This window comes from Cervus elaphus, chromosome 19 (assembly GCF_910594005.1).
Source record: "Cervus elaphus chromosome 19, mCerEla1.1, whole genome shotgun sequence".
Classification (NCBI taxonomy): domain Eukaryota; kingdom Metazoa; phylum Chordata; class Mammalia; order Artiodactyla; family Cervidae; genus Cervus; species Cervus elaphus.
The window spans coordinates 32,432,800-32,453,255 of NC_057833.1; the positions used below are offsets into that span (position 1 = coordinate 32,432,800).

At 36.1% G+C, this 20,456-nt stretch overlaps 1 protein-coding gene and 1 long non-coding RNA gene across 5 annotated transcripts in view; one reads left to right on the forward strand and one right to left on the reverse strand.

The window, feature by feature from the left end:
• Nucleotides 1–16,477, forward strand: part of LOC122675289 — a 48,024-nt gene extending 31,547 nt beyond the window's left edge. Inside the window, exon 3 of one of the 2 annotated variants that reach the window (XR_006335224.1) lies at nucleotides 15,910–16,477. This is a non-coding gene — a long non-coding RNA (uncharacterized LOC122675289). Of the gene's footprint in view, nucleotides 1–1,567; nucleotides 1,823–15,909 lie in introns of those variants that run through there. The other variant, XR_006335225.1, reaches the window with a different exon arrangement.
• Nucleotides 1–20,456, reverse strand: part of PEX5L (peroxisomal biogenesis factor 5 like) — a 264,931-nt gene that overhangs the window by 224,744 nt on the left and 19,731 nt on the right. The gene's annotated exons all lie outside the window — the stretch shown is intronic.

A 20,456-nucleotide genomic window follows, 5' to 3' on the forward strand; every position in this document is an offset into this window, starting at 1 on the left:
TGATAGATGAGACCAAAGAGTTTCTATTTTCAAACAGAGAAAAGAGCGATATAAATCTAATCCTTTCTGGGTTATTAGTGGAGATGTAAACTGACACAATTCAGGTGAGGATTTAGAGCTTGGCCTCAAATACCCTATTGAGACTTTTCTAAATAAAGCCAGAAGTCTTAGTAGCTCCATAAACAAGTTGATTCAGAAAACTTGGTCTCCAAAGGGAGCTTAGTGTACTCTATTCTATCATGTGAAACACAGAAAACATCTGTGTCTTAATCCTTTATTAGAACAATCTGTATTATGCCCCATGCTTATGTGCTACTGAATGAGGAGCATATTAGGTTTTAAGAGACTGTCTAATTTCTATGGCCTCAGAGTTTGCACTAAAAACAAAACAAAAAACCTACTCTAATCTGCCATATGTTTTAAAACCAAACTGTGGAGAGCCGAAATACTATAATTATTTGATCAAATTTATATTATTGATATTTTAATCTTTCAAATAGAGTGCCCAAACCTATGTAAACCAAAAAATCATATATACAGGCCTTTGTTTTTATAAAGATTTAATAAAAATAAACATTTTCATATCTAAAAGCTCTAGAGGCATTGGATCTTTTATTCAAGTTCAATTATACAGTGCAGCTGTTTGGAAGATATTTTATACATTTTATGTGAAAATGTCATAAGTTTAACTTAAAAAATTTCCAGGAAGGACAAAAGGCAAATACATAACAACTACATCTTACCTATGTTCCCTGATAGACTACTTTTGGCTCCTTTTGGTTACTAAAATGATAATATTAAAAAAGTAATTAAATTTCTTAAAATCTAGTAGAAATCTGTTCTGACATAAAGTGAATTTACACAGTAATGATGTGAATATAAAAAGGAGGCATGTGAGATAATGCTCCAGCATGTGCTACTGACCACTGATTTTATCCCCGTTATGTCTCCCTTGACTATTTATACAGAGAATCTTATATTTTCTCTTCTACAAGAGATCTGACAATTTCAGCTATAAAGAGAGAGTGCTATTTGGAAGTGCCTTTCCAATTTGGAAGTAGTATTATCTGAATAATAACAGTTTAGAAAGGTCATCCTATAAGTTTATTTTTTGCTCTTGAACTGCTTAAAAATACCTTGTCTGGAAAATAAATCCTGAGAACCTAACCAGTCTTAGACTATAGAGACCTCTGTTTAGAGACTTCTGTTGCTAGGTGTATAAATGGTCAAATTTAGTAAAAGCATTTCAGATATTTTCATAGGTTTATATTCATGATAGACAAGCCAAATTCATTTTTAGTTATTGATTAAAATACTGTATTTACTATTTGGTGAAATTTGGAAATAGACATGAAGACAAATTGCATATAAAGGTTCTTAGTTAAGTTAAAGGAAACCACATATACTTCACAAAATATTAAAATAATGTCCAGAAATACTGGGTATATTAATATGAATGAAGATATCAGTTCTACACTAGGACCCAAATACATACCAAACAAAATGAAATGGAAACCTGGTTCTGAGCTATTTTAACCTGCTGTTTTATTTATTTATTTTTTTGCAGAGATTATCTTGCTGCATCAAAACTACCTGAATTTTTGTTATTATAAAAATAGCATCCCTGGGCTCCTCCCAAGATACTGAAATCAAATCACTGAATGGGGCTCTGGGAGCTGTCCTTTCAAAAGCACTGCAGGTGGATTCTCATGCATTCAAGCATAAATATCATCAACTTTGACAAAGCAGATTATCTTGTTGACTTCATCAACTGTTTGATCTGAATAACTCTGTAAGGATTTGAATAAAATAAATGCAAAATACAGACAAGAATTGCCTAAAACGTAGGTATTTCAGATAAATCAGACTAGTTAAAATTTTGCTTGATATTTTTGTAAATGTAAGATATAAATCAATTTTAAGAAATCTGCCAAAGACTTAAATAAATGTTTTTAAAATAAAATTTTAGTTCATGAACATTTTTTACTTATTGTGCTAATGTCTTAGCATAAAACAGTAACTTTACCCATAGTATATATAGAAGGAGAGTGTAATCTTTCTGATTGGAAGAGAAATAATGTGTTAAAAATAGGCATTGAGAATGGTGAAATTATAATGAATTACTCCGTATTAAATTGCTATTTCTCAGAACAGAAAGATAAAATTGAAAATCACTGTTATTTTTGAGTCAAAACAAATCAAACAAATTAAAAAGTCTTAAGACAAATGAATTTTGAATCTCAAGACAAGTGAAATGAATTGGTGAGTTCTAATTTACTCCAACACAAGCATGTTTTCCTTTCTCATCTGTTCAAAACTGAAATTCTTACAAATGTGATATGTCATTATTAGACATGAAATATCTAGGCATAAGGGCATCCATCTTACCATGTTTATCTTTAAGAAGACTCTTGCTATTGTTATTAATTCAACCTTTTTTCAACACAGCTTCAATCAAGTGACAAAAGATCACCCAGCTTTCCCTTGAAATGATGCTCATTGATGAATTCATTGCTCTCAGGGTGTTCTGTGTTTCAACCTTGAGTAATTAACAAAACCTCTCTGCTTTAATTGCTAATCTTCCCCTTAATGGCAGTCAATGACATTTTTAATTAATTACTTCAGCAACCTCATTTCCATTCATATCAAGGTCTTATATTCTCCTCACCACTTCCTTATTTATTAATTATTTTTGTTACCAGTGTACGTAAACTGAATCCCTGAAGTAGTGAAAAAACATACAAGGTCAAAAGCATGTCCTAAACCTGTGGAGATAAACATACTAATTTTTTTTTTAAGTATCAAAGTTAGACGAAGATGGTGCAAGGACCACTGGGAAAATTACAGAAAGTGGAAATTAACCCTCAAATCACATTTACCAATAGCTAGACTCTTTTGGGGCCATTCTCTGGCTTTTTCATTCAGTTCAACAGCTGATTTTTAGAATGGAATGTTTTGATTAATCTGTTTGCTTACTTCAGATTAATCATATAATTGCCAAAGATTGACTTCATTGCATTGTGTATAAACAGTGTTGATGGGTAAGTGATAATTTTACTCATTGCTATTTCCAATTGGTTAAGGAAATTTCCAGTTTTCAGTTTACTTTTCCCATTCATCAGAACTTAATCTTTGCATATTATTCTTTCTCTTCTACATCTTGGTCATAAGTATTGAGATAGCCTGCAGATAGTATTTCTTTATGGATTTACTTACTAAAAAATAAGGAACAACTACAATGTGTAGATGTGGGTGGCTGCATACAGATCACATTCCATAACTTTTGTTGGAGTTTTTGATTTTGGGTTCTTCTTATTATATGCCCTCATAAAGCCAAACTGACTACTTAATACTTTTTCACAGTTTTGGATATTATGCCTACCTTTTACCATTTGTTTATCATTTAGTTACTTATGTTTATCTTTACTCAAAAAAAGATTTTAAATAGTTTCACAAAATTAATCAATCAAAGAAGCAGACAATATTTTAAAAAACAGGAAGAGAGGAAAGCCAGTTAAAAGAACTGGGTGAGTAGGGGATTGTAGGAATCCATCATGAATTATTTAGATGAAATTCTCACTACACTTAGATCTTATCTCTGAAAATGTGGGAAAATAAATTGAATTTTATGATCTTTACTGCTCTTTTAAAGCTAAGGAGATCACATCTTTGCTCAAACTCTTCTGATAGTTTTTTTTTTAATCGTATTTAGAATAAAAATCCAAAGTCCTTATGGTTTAGACTTGCATTGTTCAATACAGTAGTTCATTACATATATCTGTGATGAACTACTGTACTGAACAATAAAAGTTAAACTAAAATTCAGTTTCTCAGTTACAGAAGCCATATGTGCTCAATATGCCACATGTGGTCAGTGTTTTGGGCACTGTGGCTACTGTTTTAGGCAGTATAATACATGGGCATTTTCATCATGGCAGCAAATTTAGTTGAGCAGAGCTAATCTAGAAGTCTCTGCCTGATCTGGCCTTTGCTTGCCTTGGTGACTTTACTCTTTACTTTTTTCCACCTGCTCACTCAGTTCTAGCAACAAATGGCCCTTTGCTAGTCAGACATTCCAAACTGGTCCTGCCTCAGGGCCCTCCCACTTGCTATTCCATCCATCTAAAACACTGCTCCTCCAGATAGTCACATCTCACTTTAGGTCTTTGCTCAAGGCACCTCCTTGGAGAGGGCTAATCTAAATATCATCCAAATTATTCTTTATGCTCTTATCCTGCCTTAATGTTTCTTTTCAGCACTTGTCACTCCATTATATAGTTTGGTCTTTTTTTCCCATCACTCTCACACTAGAATATAATTTCTATGAGATCAAGGTCTTTGTTTAGTTTATGTCCACATGCCAGGCCTACCACAGGTGCTAGATAAATGCTTGTTTATTCCAGTGGTTCTCCACAGAGGGTGACTTTTGTCCCCAGGGGACATTCAGCAACGTTGAGAGAGAGTTCTGACTGTCAGAACTGGGAGGGTTCTACCGGCATCTAGTGGGTGGATGGGAGGGATGCTGCTCAACATCCTACAATGCACAGGGACGCTCACACAGCACAGAATTACTGGGCGTAGAATGTTAGTGGTACTGATGCTGAGAAAATTGTGTTGACTCTATTAATTATCCACTGAAAATACATAACAATTACTCTGATGGGGCAAGACTGAATCACAGGTGTGGTTTACCAAATGACTCAGCAACTAAATATTTTCTCCTAGTTCATTTACATTTAAGGCAAATGAAATTATGTCTGATGTTGATATTCTTCAGCTAACTTCTTTCTCATCTTTACACTTTTTCATCTGTATGCAATCTTATACTTTCATTTATATAAAAATGCCGTTTCACTTAACTTCAATAATATCTTATTTTTCACCTTTGCCATATCCCATTGTCCTTTTCTGTGTATATTTTGTGACACTATTATTAATTTTGTATAATTCACTGAAGTATTTAAAAAAAGCTTCTTTAACATGACTCCTTTTAAATCTTCCTTATGACCTGGGTTAAATAATAACAGAAAATTGGCAAGGAGTAGCGGACAATAGTGCCTGCCAATGCAGGAGACTTAAGAGACAAAGGTCAGAAAGATCCCCTGGAGGAGGGTATGGCAATCCACTCCCGTATTCTTGCCTGGAGACTACCATGGACAGTGGAGTCTGGCAGGCAACAGTCCACAGGGTCGCAAAGAGCTGGACACAACTGAAGTGACTTAGTGCACGCACACACAAGTGGACAATAGGACACTATAGTCTAGCAGCTGGTCTGTAGGACACCTGTCTTCAACACAGGCTCTTCCACTGATTAGCTTATGTGTACTTGAGCAAGATAAGCCATTTAAATAAAATGTAAAAGTGACGCACCTCACACAGGACCGCACACAGTAAGACTGCATCCATCCACATCTCCCCTTCCATCCAGTCAGTGCTCTGCGAACTAGATGAAACTAAAAACTTCTCTGGTGATCTCCACCTCAAACAGGGTTCTGTCAGTGACAGTGTGCATTGAAATCTAGATCATCATGCTTCTAAAAACTCTCTGGAAGATGAAACTTCAAAAGCAAAGTTGGATTAGAAGTTTCATCATATCTTTCTGTTGCGGAGAGGAAAATTTTTAAACATTAATGGTGATTTAGCTCTTCAGAGCAGATGGCTTCATTATCTTAAAATATGTCAAATTATACTAATTACCAAAAAAGGGCAATGTAAGATATATTGTAAGAAAATGGTAGCATCCTATCCTGAAAAGATGACTGGGAAATGCATGTGACTTACGGTTACTAAGATTCAGAAGTTGCCAAGCATTTTGATAATGTGATCTTTTTTTTTACCCCATCTTTTACTATTATAGAGAGTTAAAAAGAGCATTGTTTAGTAGGCCTTTGTGATAATTTGCTTAAGTGATTTTAAACAAAGTAGAATACTTGATTTTGAATGCAAATAAGTTGCAGTTTGCTAATGCAGTCTTTTACTTTTCATGACTGAACTGTAAGTTTCAATTTTTGAGTGATCCCTCACTCACTCTTTCATCCCTTTCTTCCTCTCCCTTCTCTTTTTACCCTTTCCAAATAAATGACAACAGATCACATTTGAAGGGCTGTTGTTTAAATTCCAGAAGACTGAAAAGAGTAAGAGTTTCTCAAAGGCAAAAAGCAACCAGGCACTGAATTTTGGAAGACAAGAACGATGATGAGCATAGCTTATTTGCACTGCCTGTTTGAAAAGAAACCATAAAATTCAATATCTTACTTGGCAGCTGGAACCCTCATAGAAAGAAAACAATCTTTCCCCCTTAATTTTATTTTCTCCTCCCATCATCTCATGGCAATTTGCTTAGTGGAAGAGAATCATGGAGCCTAAAATAACTTAATCCTTAAATGGCTTTATATCCATCACCTTCATGGTAATCCCATTTGCCCCAGGTTTGGTACATAGTCCCTCACACAGTAGTGATACAATCTGTAATTAGACTTAAAAACTACTCTGAGATGAGCAGGAACAAAAGGATTCTCAATATATTTGTAAATGTTATGATAATTGACAGATACTTTGTCTTATTTGTACTTTAATGCTAATGTCTATCAATCACGATCCATTTACAGTTACTGGAACACTAGCATAAAGCAATGTACAATCTTTTTATGAGAAAGAGGCAAATAATTTCCCTGTCTCATCATCTCTATCACAATGAACTATTAATAGAGACTTTATTATATAGGCATAAATAAGTAATAGGAAAGCAACAACCCCAAACTGGTAGATTTTCTTTTGGAGGCAGTGCAATTTAAGCCTAATATCTTCTTTAGAAGAATTATATGATTATAGTACTCAGCAAGAAGAATTGATGTTTAAAATGTTGACCCTGGTTCAGGTAGTACAAAAAAAGATTGAGTTATGTTTATGTTTAACATACTTGATGAGGTGAGGACATAAAATAAAGACAAAAGTGTTTAACATGGAGTAAATAAAAAAATTAATGATCTTCATTTTATGGAACACATATTATTCAAAAGAATGGTAAATTCCAGCATATGGAATATGTAGCATACAAGGGAAAAATATATTAAATTAGCTACGGCAGTCCTTTTAAAATGTTTTTTAGTAAAGATTTCCTGACTTTATATGATCAAGCTATTTTTTGAATGCAGAGTTAATTTTAAAATATATCTCTCTGAATCACAATTAAAAATCAAGTATTTATTCCATGGATCTAAAAACAATAGACTTTCACTCACAATTATGTTACTAAGAGAATTTCTTTTATAATTATTCAGCAATCTTCAGACAGAAATTGCGAATGGTTCTCAAATGAGCTTTCACTATTTTTCACAGCAGTACTTTTTTCCAGATTGTTTTAATTTTAGGAAGAATGATCAGCTTGTTCCCCTGAGTAAATTTGTATTTATTTTTATATAATTTAACATGTAAGAATGACTTTATACAAATATGAAACTATAAATGCTTGGTTGTTAACAAAGAAAATGCACAACTGTGTATTGTCCATGATATATTTAGTCGTATTCAAGTCATGTTCAAGTATTAAATGCAACATGTTTGAGTGTAAGTCTCTGTGTCTATGCATGCATGTGTGCGCTTAAGATTCTCAATGCTTTAATTTTTCTCATCTTCAGATTAGGTCTTAGTAACTCAAGATGATGGCAAAGAACATTTTTTGGATAAAATAACTTAATACTCAACTTAATCTTTAACAATACATAAGTTTATAAGCTTTACTATGTTTAAAATTTTTACTTTTATTATAAAATTCCTAAATTCACATATTAATATTTAATTTTATCATTTTAATATTGTTTTCCATAATTTTTGGATCACTTGCTAAAACTATTAGTCTTGATTCTACCTGGTATCTTTAACCATGGCTTGGAACTATAAAGCATTCCCTCAGAACTTCATTTCCGGAGAGAGCTAAGTTCAATATGTGACATGCTTAGTAGAATGCCTATTATATAGTAAGCATCCTGTAAAGGTTGGTTGTTTGATATCCTCTCATTCCTCTCTCTGAAACTGCCGCACTTTCTCCTCACTAGCCTTCTGGCTTCCACTTTCACACTCTTCACCAAATCCATGCTCCATTGCTGCAATGCTGTATCCCTTGCTTACCCTCCATAGCTTCCCACTGCCCTCAGCACAAAGTCCATAATCTGCATCATGGCTCACAAAGCCTCATACCAAGTGGACCCTGCCCATTTGTTCTCTCTTATCCCTCATATTCACTTGTGAGCCAAGGCCACATTTTCACTGCCTTCTTTCTCCAGCCTCGGGGGGAGGGGCACGCTGTCCCCTTTCCTCACTAACGCCAGCACATTGCTTAGGTCTCAGTGAAGGTATTCTTCTAAAAAGCCCCTTCTGATCTCACATTCCCACTCAGGTAGGGTTTAGGGCCCTTCCCTGTGCTTCAGCATGTATCCATCTTCTCTAGGAGGCTCTGAAGCCCACAGCTGCCTCTGGCTTCTCAGTTCCTAGACTTGTAAGGGACATGGCAGATAATTGGAATGAAATGTAATTATTATTTCACAGTATCCTGAGGATATTCACCTCTACTTACAGAAAGAAGAGTCCAGGAAAAGTGACTGAAAATTAATAATTATCATATTATGGATGATTTTGTATTTCTTTCTTTATAGACCCAACTTTCTGCAATGATTACGTATTGACTTTGATTATTAGAAAAAAATCTTAATTTTTAATTGCCTCAAGTTTTGTTGAACTTGTCTAGCAAGTCTGTTTATCTTATTCCATTGGGAACTGCAGAACTGCCAGTATAGACTGATGACATTGAAAAATCTTAGCATCATTGGATGGAAAATGTGATAACACATCCAAGTTTATGCCCTTGAAGAGTCTGAGAGCAGAATGAAAATTAATGAAATGCATTTTATGTTTTCTGTGACATGTCAGCAGGTCTCTCTAAGGAAATTATCAGTTGAGGAAGGAACCCATCCTTCTGATTCTGCTCTTCAATTAAGGGACAATGTATGTGACTTTAGGGCTGAGATTAGGCAAAGAAAGGAGACTCAAAATTTCCAAATTACAGGCATGCAGAGCTATTACTTTAATTAAAATTTAAAAAACAAATTAACAGACTATAGTTTCCAGAAAGCATGTTGGAAATTTAAATCTGGGAACTGATTAAAATAAAATAAAATAAAATAAAATAAACTATAGAAAGTAATCTGGCTTAATAGAAGCTAAACTCTTGTCACACAAGGATAGTCTTAAAAATGTGAATAAAAACATGCTCCATCTTAAATGACCTTACTGAAAAATATGACAAATCTTTCCATTAAATCCTTTTTCCTTTTGGGAGAGGAAACAAACCAACCACCCTGCAATCTGAATTGGGATTATTACGGTGATTTTGATCTTGCAATTGCAGCTATTTTGCCAAGGCTCTTATTTCATCCTTGCACTGTACTTACTACAATGTGCTCGCTACATGTAAACATCAGTGTGTTCTTTCTATTATTTTAAAACCATTTTACAGCAACAACATAGAGTACAAATGTGAATAAGGTATAAGATATTCCTTTCAAGTAAGGGATCTGGGAGGTGAACACAAATAACAATAACCCACTTGTAAAAGTGCTGTGAGAAAGGAAAGGATGAATTGCTATGGGGATTCTGGGTGGAAAAGTGTCTGTCTTCTTTCTCAGCAGAGCCCTGGAGAAATGCTTTGCTGAAAGGAGTTGGCTCTGTAACCCCCTTGAGGACAGGACCATACCTCATTCATCTTTGTATTCTTTTCTGCTAACACTCCAATAAACGCTTGTTTAATAATATTGTACACAAGTGGGTGGACTCCAGAGCCAGATTTTCTGGGCTCAAATCCCATCTTTGCCGAGTTAGAGAATGAGCTGCTGGAATTTAATTATAATATACAGAAAATGTGTTTTCTCCAAAATAAGATTTTGTTTTTAAATTATGAAGTAATGTTATATATGGTCTGTTCTCAGTATAACAGAAGAAGAATAAGCTCCATTCATGGTAGGCATCCATACTTACACAGTGAGTTGTTCTTTAAAGTGATAATTATCCTGTATTATTAAAAATCCAAACAAAGCAACAACCCTGATGTCTTACTGTATTGAACTATAATTTTAGAGTTGGAGGGACCCTTTGACCATTCTGTACATTAATTTCCTCTCTATTCAGGTGAGCAAACCAAATTATAGAGAGGACTCTAGTTAGAAGAAAGAAGGCAATGATAAGAGAGATTTGAAACAAATTGTTGGGACTTTTGTGTTGACACATAGACACAATTAGTATATAATATAAATAAAAGAGTAAATGTGGAATGAATAAGCAACATGTGAAATTATAGAAAAATATAATGGAGGTATTAGAGTTTAAGTTTATAGAGCCAGAAGAATAATGGCTAACAGTGATTTAGACAACAAAAGGGCATGAGTAAATTGAGGAAAAAACATTATTTTCCATAAAATGCAAGAAGTAAAGAACCACCACCATGACTACCATGTCCTTAATTCTATCTTTCATTTTATTCTAGTATTTCAATCTCAAGGTCATTCCAAGTGGTAAGGAATCTGCTTGTCAATGCAGGAGATGCTTGTTTGACCCCTGGGTCCGGAAGATCCTCTGGAGAGGGAAATTGCAACCCATCCAAAATTCTTGCCTTTGGAAATCTCATGGACAAAGAAGCCTGGGCTACAGTCCATGGGGTCGCCAAAGAGTCAGACATGACTTAGTGACTAAACAACACCAATCTCAATCTCATCCCTAGGAAAATGTGAAAGGTCATACCACTGAGAGGAGTGACTTTGATTGATGGTTAAATCATAGCATTCACAGTTCGACATAAAAAATTACTGCTATTTCTAATGTTCATAGTTTCATTGAGTTAGAAAAGGCTGTGGCCCAAGTGATCAGATTGCTTACTTTTCACAGCCTTATCTAACTCAGTGAAACTATGAACCATGCCATGTAGGGCCACCCAAGACAGATGGGTCATGGTGGAGAGTTCTGACAAAAATTGTCCACTGGAGAAGAGAATGGCAAACCACTTCAGTATTCTTGCCTTGAGAACCCCATGAACAGTATGAAAAGGCAAAAAGATAGGACACTGAAAGATGAACTCCCCAGGTTGGTAGGTACCCAATAAGCTACTGGAGATCAGTGGAGAAATAACTCCAGAAAGAATGAAGAGACGGAGTCAAAGCAAAAACAACAACCTGCTGTGAATGTACCGGTAAAGGAAGTAAATTCCGATGCTATAAACAGCAATACTGCATAGGAACCTGGAATGTTAGGTCCATGAATCAAGGCAAATTGGAAGTGGTCAGACAGGAGATGGCAAGACTGAACGTCAACATTTTAGGAATCAGCGAACTAAAATGGACTGGAATGGGTGAATATAACTCAGATGACCATTATACCTACTACTGTGGGCTAGAATCCCTTAGAAGAAATGGAGTAGCCTTCAGAGTCAACAAAAGAGTCTGAAAAGCAGTATTTGGATGCAATCTCAAAAATGACAGAATGATCTCTGTTCATTTCCAAGGCAAACCATTCAATATCACAGTAATCCAAGTCCATGCCCTGACCAGGAATGCTGAAGAAGCTCAAGTTGAATGGTTCTATGAAGACCTACAAGACCTTCTATAACTAACACCCTAAAAAGATGTCCTTTTCATTAAGGGGACTGGAATGCAAAAGTAGGAAGTCAAGAAATGCCTGAAGTAACAGGCAAATTTGGCCTTGGAGTATAGAATGAAGCAGGGCAAAGGCTAATAGAGTTTTGCAAAGAGAACGCACTGGTCATAGCAAACACCCTCTTCCAATAACACAAGAAGAGACTCTACACATGGACATCACCAGATGGTCGACACTGAAATCAGACTGATTATATTCTTTGTAGCCGAAGATGGAGAAGCTCTATACAGTCAGCAAAAACAAGATCGGGAGCTGACTGTGGCTTGGATCATGAACTCCTTCCTGCCAAATTCACAATGATTTGAAGAAAGTGAAGAAAACCACTAGACCATTCAGGTATGACCTAAATCAAATCCCTTATGACTATACAGTGGAAGTGAGAAATAGATTTAAGGGACTAGATCTGATAGACAGAGTGCCTGATGAACTATGGATGGAGGTTGGTGACATTGTACAGGAGACAGGGATCAAGACCATTCCCATGAAAAAGAAATGCAAAAAAGCAAAATGGCTATCTGAGGAGGCCTTACAAATAGCTGTGAAAAGAAGGGAAGTGAAAAGCAAAGGAGAAAAGGAAAGATACACCCATTTGAATGCAGAGTTCCAAAGAACAGCGAGGAGAGATAAGAAAGCCTTCCTCAGTGATCAATGCAAAGAAATAGAGGAAAACAATAGAATGGGAAAGACTAGAGATCTCTTCAAGAAAATTAGAGATACCAAGGGAACATTTCATGCAAAGATGGGCTCAATAAAGGACAGAAATGGGATGGACCTAACAGAAGCAGAAGATATTAAGAAGAGGTGGCAAGAATACACAGAAGAACTGTACAAAAAAGATCTTCATGACCCAGATAATCATGATGGTGTGATCATTCACCTAGAGCCAGACATCCTGGAGTGCGAAGTCAAGTGGGCCTTAGGAAGCATCACTATGAACAAAGCTAGTGGAGGTGATGGAATTCCAGTTGAGCTATTCAAATCCTAAAAGATGATGCTGTGAAAGTGCTGCACTCAGTATGCCAGCCAACTTGGAAAACTCAGCAGTGGCCACAGGACTGGAAAACAACAGTTTTCATTCCAATCCCAAGGAAAGGCAATGTCAAGAATGTTCAAACTGCCACATAATTGCACTCATCTCACACAGTAGCAAAGTAATGCTTAAAATTCTCCAAGCCAGGCTTCAACAGTGCATGAACTGTGAACTTCCAGATGTTCAAGCTGGATTAGAAAAGGCAGAGGAACCAGAGACTAAATTGCCAACATCTGTTGGATAATCGAAAAAACAAGTGAGTTCCAGAAAAACATCTACTTCTGTTTTATTGACTATGCTAATGCCATTGACTGTGTGGATCACAACAAACTGTGGAAAATTCTTTGAGATGGGCATACCAGACCACCTGACCTGCCTCTTGAGAGATCTGTATGCAGTTCAGAAAGCAACAGTTAGAACTAGAGATGGAACAACAGACTGGTTCCAAATAGGGAAAAGAATACATCAAGGTTGTATATTGTCATCCTGCTTCTTTAACTTATATGCAGAGTACATCATGAGAAATGCTGGGCTGGAGGAAGCACAAGCTGGAATCAAGACTGCTGGGAGAAATATCAATAACCTCAGATATGCAGATGACACCACCCTTATGGGAGAAAGAGAAGAACTAAAGAGCCTCTTGATGAAAGTGAAAGAGGAGAGTGTAAAAGTTGGCTTAAAACTCAACATTCAGAAAACTAAGATCATGGCATCTGGTCCCATCACTTCATGGCAAATAGATGGGGAAACAGTGGAAATAGCGACAGACTTTATTTTGGGGGGCTCCAAAATCACTGCAAGTGGTGACTGCAGCCATGAAATTAAAAGATGCTTGCTCCTTGGAAGAAAAGCTAAGACCAACCTAGACAGCATATTAAAAAGCAGAGACATTTCTTTGCCAACAAAGGTCAGTGTAGTCAAAGCTATGGTTTTTCCAGTAGTTATGTATGGATGTGTGAATTGGACTATAAAGAAAGCCAAGTGCTGAAGAATTGATGCTTTTGAACTGTGATGTTGGAGAAGACTCTTGAGAGTCCCTTGGACTGCAAGGAGATCCAACCAGTCCATCCTAAAGAAAATCAGTCCTGGATATTCATTGGAAGAACTAATGCTGAAACTGAAACTCCAATCCTTTGGCCACCTGATATAAAGAACTGACTAATTTGAAAAGACCCTGATGCTGGGAAAAGTAGAAGATGGGAGGAGAAGGGGATGACAGAGGATGAGATGGTTGGATGGCATCACTGACTCAATGGACATGAGTTTGAGTAAACTCTGGGAGTTGGTGATGGACACGGAGGCCTGGTGTGCTGCAGTCCATGGGGTTACAAAGAGTCAGACATGACTGAGCGACTGAACTGAACTGAACTGAACAGTTTTTACAAATGTAAGCAATTTTGCACTTTCCATCTGGGTTTATTTTTGTCAATCAATATCCAAATCAATGGGACTCCTGAAGAATAAAGCACTACTGATTCATTAAGAAAATTACTGAAGATCTTATTACTAAAATTTTTACTGTAGAATAAGTAATATTCATCAACATGTATAGTTATACAAATATATATTTACATATGAAGCTATTTTTCCACAATGAAATTTATACTGGGTTAACTTCTATAAAAGATTTTCTCTAGTGGGTAAATTACTGTGTCATAAAAGGAAAAAACTTTTTGTTTATACATTTGAGACTAAGATTTTGTATTGAGGAAATCGGGAGAATATTCTACCACTAGATTTTTGACTTATGAACAGCTTGAAGTGGCAGTTTCTATTGAAATTCAATATTTACTTATTCCCAGGCAGAAATATCTTTAATAATTTTCCTCTCTGCTGTTTTCGGAAAGGGACATTTTTCCCTACATAACATCTAGGGTATGAAATAACACCAAAATTAAAAAAGGAAAAAGAATATGTGGATTACTAATTCAGGCCCCAGGATACCATCACAGACTTCTCTCTCCTTACGCATTTCTAAAATGTGTTTTAAATCTGTGGTTAGTAAAAAGCTACCCTTTTCAACCAAGAAAAAAGTTTTAAGCTATTACATTTGATTGGGAACTATTTTTTGACACTTACTACAAAACACTGTAAATATGGTCTACTAATTTACTCACAAACTGAGTGTACTGCTTCTGTAAGTCCTGTGCAACTGAGCCATATTTTTAAATGCTTATTTTCCATGTACTTCACATTTAATTATACTGCCTTGTGAAAATTCTTGAACTATTTCTTTATTTAATTTAAATCTGAATTCGCTATGTAAGGTTTCTTATGTCTTTTCACATAAATTAAAACTCTCTGAGCAGAGGGAGTATCATAGAGCTTTGTTTCTATAAAAAGAGGTGCTCAAAAATATTTGATAATGAATGAATGAGCATTTACTTCTATCAACATGACTTAGGTGCACACCTTTCAGAAATATTTCGTTTAAGAGAAAAGAATCAGGTTTCAAAATAAAGAAAAAGTAAGATGAAAAATGAAGATGGGGTGGGTGGATATCAGATTTGCTGAAAAGATCTATTTCTTATCCTGCTATGTTTCTCAGATTTTATTTTAGCACCCACAGCTTGAAAATCAGATAAGATTTCCTAGGAGCGTGGCCAGAAAATAAATTGGATTTCAGTCATTTACATTTATTATGCTTGTACAATGCATCAGGCACTGTATGGAACATATACATTCCATGAGAATGTCCTTTTCCTCCAGAGGCTGTGTTCTGATTTCACACCTACATACCATACACTTTATCTGAGTAAAAACAAAACATACGTTCTAACTGCTGTTGTGACTAGTTTTATACTTGCCGTTTTCCCATCATTCAGTAGGTCTGTGTTAACCTTATTATTGAATGGGCTGGCGTTGTTTTGGCCTGTGTGTAGTTCATGCAAGCATATTCTAAAGGAAATAACACTAATCGTAGGATTGGGAAGCTAGTCTTGGATTTGCCACTAATCAGCTGTAACTGACAATGACCAGAAATGCCAAGGAACTAACAATCTGTGCCTCTGTTAGTGACATGACCTGTCCTTCTGACTTGACAACAATATCATGAACATAGACTATGATATAAATCAGAACATGATTTTTTTTTTTAGTGAAAAGTTCCAGTTAAAGACAATGCAAACATTTGTGACTGTGCAGCTCTTTCCAAACTCGCCTTTTGTTTGGTCTGTTTTTAGGAGGAGAAGGAGATCTTCAGTTGGCTTGGAGACCTTGTTCTCTGGGGTAGGAGACCATTGCCGCTCTGAACAGCAGCAGTCACCTCACAGAAGGCTTGAGGCACAGCATTTAGACCATTCGCAGCAAGCTTGTCCTCCATGCCTGCCTGCCTGTCCTGGCTGGTGACATCTAGCTGCTCTGCTTCTCAAAGGGCTCCCCCTGCCTCTGGGAGACTTGGAAATTGTTGCAGATTCAGTCTGTTCGAGTTGTCTGGGATTTCTGTTGTGATTCAGGACAGCAGAGCTGTCTCTGGGTTGCCCTTCTAAAAAGGAATTTGGAGCCTCAGAGATCAGTGTAACTAACACATTTTATGGTCAGGTATGAATGGTCAATAAGAAGAAAGCATTTCTTTGAGCTCTGCGTATTTAGTATCTATTTTAATTGTGTGTATAAAGGGGTGGGAAGTGAGAAGGAAGAAGCAACAAATAATTTTCCCCCTACTAACTGGGGTAGCATCTCACAAGCTGTGGAGAGGGCCTGAGAATGGATTGAACAGGCCATTTAAAGCCACATGGAGTTGGGAATAAAGTTAAGAACTCTCAGTCTCCTGATTTTTAGTTTCTTTATGTAGATTGTAATTCAATTGTACAATTATGCTAACTTAAAGGATGTATGAATAAGTGCATATTCATCCCATTGGATCAGCTTTTTTTGGTTCTCTAATAAATCAACATTATTAAAAAAACTTCTACTCCCCCAGATATTAAACTTGCTAGTTTCCTATAAAAGAGAATTCTTAGTGCTTAGATCAGTAGTTTCCGATCTCTATTTTTGATTAACAAGGTCTCCTTGTTCTAAATTTTCAGAATGATCAGCATAGTTTTAAGGCCCACTTTCCCATCTTTATTTATCATACCTGTCCCTCTATCATCCCTCTATCATACCCTGTTCCCTCTACCAAAGGCAGTTCATATAGTCTCTGCAGCTCTTTCAGATGAGCAGCACACCAGTATCTGTATTTCTTTGGGGATCACTGAAGAAATGAAATAGATAAAAGGAAATAGAAACATGTCTCACTTCAATTAACTGAATCTATCAATTGGTTTGAGGGTATAATTTCCATTATGATAATCTTATTGTAGACTTTTTTAAAAGGGGGAGTGCTCGTCTCTGTTTTAATGAGACACTGGTTTAACTGGATACTGGCAGCAACCCCTTTTCACTCACAGTAATATAAACATCTTTCTTAAGCAGAGAATCCAGTGTTAAAATTTGGCAACAAACCTGTGTTCTTATTGCCAAAAGTCAGAAATCAAGAAATCAAGCTGTCTCATTACATACTTTAGCTTTCTACTTTGAGATGCTCAGAGAGGTTCAATAACTTGTCCAAGGTCACACAGGTAGATTAATACCTCACTCAAAAATTTTTCCTATGTCTTTGAAGCTGTAAGGAAAATATGAAGATCATCTACTTAGTCAAATAATGGTGTAACATTAATTTCACTCATGATAGTATAATTCATGGGGATAAAAACATATTACTATTTCATGTATTAAGCACATCATACAATTAACTGACAAAATAAAAATTCAAATCCACATGACCAAATACTACAACCAAGTAGAAAAAAACATACTAAATATAATACTAGTCTAATGTTATGGTAAATTTGGATCAATAGATTCTTCCTCCCCAAATCCAATTTCATTTATTGAAATTGTTTTTTATTGTATTAAATGATATATCAAAATGCTAATTTACTAAATTTTAGTTTAGAGTTATAAAATAATAGTTCAAGGAAAGATTAAGAGTCCATTAATCCTTCTGTAGATGAGAAAATTGGGAGTCACAGAGATTAAGAGGTGTTCCCCATATCACTCACTAGTCAGGGCAGAAAGAGGCCTGGGATCTACTTCTTGGCCTCCTGGCTCATACTGTTTCTTTGGTTCCTCACACCTGCCCCCTCCCATTTTCTTATTAATCAGACAGGAATGTGAATGTATCACTCAGGATTAATTGGTTTTTAAAGGGACTATTCTATTTTCATAATTTAATTTAATTCTATCTTCAAAGAGCCCAGATAAGATTCTCAATCTATACTGGTCTATAGGAATCTCCAGAAGTTTAACTCAAGCCAAATGGAATAATTCAAACTAATTAAAAGATGAATTATGATTCATTTAATCCAACATGTACTGTTCACCTACCATGAGCAGATTCTGGGCTACGTGTGTTAAAAAGATGAACAAGACACAGTCAAGAGAACTCACTAGAAAGCAGTGTGAGAGGATGTGAGACAGAGGTCTGAGCAGGCGCAGGTGCAGGTGCTAGGAGAGCAAAGAGGAGGGCGTCTACCTCAGCCCTGGAGACTCAGGGAGGGTCCCTGTAGGAAATAACCTTTAGCTTCTTTACCTGAGCTTTGAAGGGTGAGCAAGGATTAACCAAGTAGATGACACAGTAGGTGTTCTGTTAAAGAGAATATCATTAGAAAAGGCCAGAGGTATGGAAGCATGCGTGCAGTTTGAGGAAATACCAAAACTGGACAAGACAAGACAAGGGTGCTGACGGGGAAATTGTAGATGAGAAGACCAGACAAGCAGACCTCACAGGCCATATCTTCTTTTGGAGGTTAGTGTTTTCCACATGTCAGTGCGCACAGAATTCACCTGCAGAGTGTTAAAATAAAATCTGCATTTTATTGAGCTGCATTCATGGAGCCTGATTCAATGGCTGTAGTAGGTTCCAGTTATCTGTAATTTTAACAAATATTCTAGATAACTATTCTAGAGAAGAATGCACTTGGGACAATGCTGTTATAGATGATGGTATACCTTGAAAGGAGTTTAAATATAACTTAACAAACATTCTAGATAACTTTTCTAGAGAAAACTGCACTTGGAAATATGCTGTTACAGATGATGGTGTACCTTGAAAGAAGTTTAAATATAAAGGTGATATCATGAAATTAATGCTGTAGCAAAGAGGGTGGTGAGATATATGTGACCCTGGCAGCAAAGGGACTAGTTGAGGAGTCAGAGTGACTCTTCAGATAAAGACAATAGAGTTTTCTAAGATGGTGACTGTGTGGATGGAGAGACAAGGCAGACACAAGAGCATTACGGAGTAAGTGCTGGAGCATTTAGATTTAATTTGGAGAGTGAGAGAGAAAGAAGACTGGATGAGGGAGAAAGACAAGAGGATGGTTCCCAGGTTTCCAACACAGGTAACTGAGTAGGTGGTGGCATTATTAAATGATCCAGGAAATCAAAAGAGGCAGGCTTTATTGGAGGTTATTGGTGGTGATAATGAATCCAGTTTGGAACATGTTGACTTTGAGCTGGATCAGGTAGTGGTACTGGTATTTAGTTGGAAAAAAATAATTGGTTTGTAGATACACATTTAGGCTGAGCATAAATGCCAGATTAACTATGTTTTCAGCTTAGTTACTTTAATACTTCTTTACCTGAAAATAGACTATTTAAACACTTATTAAAGATTACAGAACTATGTGCAGAACAAGCCACAGGTAAAATAATAATTTTTGAGAAGCTAGGTACAGAATGTACTGTGTTGTGCTTAGTCACTCAGTCATGTCCGACTCTTTGCGACCCCATGGACTGTAGCCTGCCACGCTCCTCTGTCCATGGGGATTCTCCAGGCAAGAACACTGGAGTGGGTTGCTATGCCCTCCTCCAGGGGATCTTCCCAATCCGTGGATCAAACTCAGATCTCCCTTATTGCAGGAGGATTCTTCGCTGTCTGAGCCACCAGGGAAGCCAAGAATACTGGAATGGGTAGCTTATCCCTTAACCAGAGGATCTTCCTGACCCAAGGATTGAACTGGGGTCTCCTGCATTGCAAGCAGATTCTTTACCAGCTGAGGTACCAGGAAAGCCCAGGAACAGAACATTTTTGCTTTAATTTTTAACTAGGTGATTAGTTAGATTAGTGCTTCCTTGATATAACACAGAACATTTACAATTTTTTCTTATTGATTCTGAAACCAGGCCATGATCACATGAATGTGCTAGAAGTCAATCCCTGAAAAAATTAATTTTAACAAAATCAGCTAAAAAGCAAACATGATTTTTACTTTGGTACTTTAAATTTTATATTATGTTAGTTGATCAATACTATTATATTCTGATTTTTATAATGTTATTTCTTGACTTTCCACTCTTAAAGCAATGGAAAGTTTAAAACTAATTTAAGGAAATTAGGGAATGGTGGTTCCATTTTAAGTAGATATTTTAATGTCAGTTGAGATTGGTAAAACCTATGCATATTTCTAGTAATCTTGATCCTGCCATTTAGGAGCTCTCTTTCAAGAAAGCTGGTATTTTCTCTTTCCCTGCAAAAAATGAATCTCTAGGAGCAGAAGAAATTAAGAGAGCTCTCCCAAATAAGTAGTGATGTGTTTAACAGAGGTTAAAGTCTTAAAGCAAGAATTTTTATAAGAGCAAAGTACAAAATAAAACATAAAAGTAAAATATTTAGTTGAGTGACAAATTTGAAGGGTGGGAGGACATTTAGATTTAATTTATACATTCAACCCAGGATTTTGCT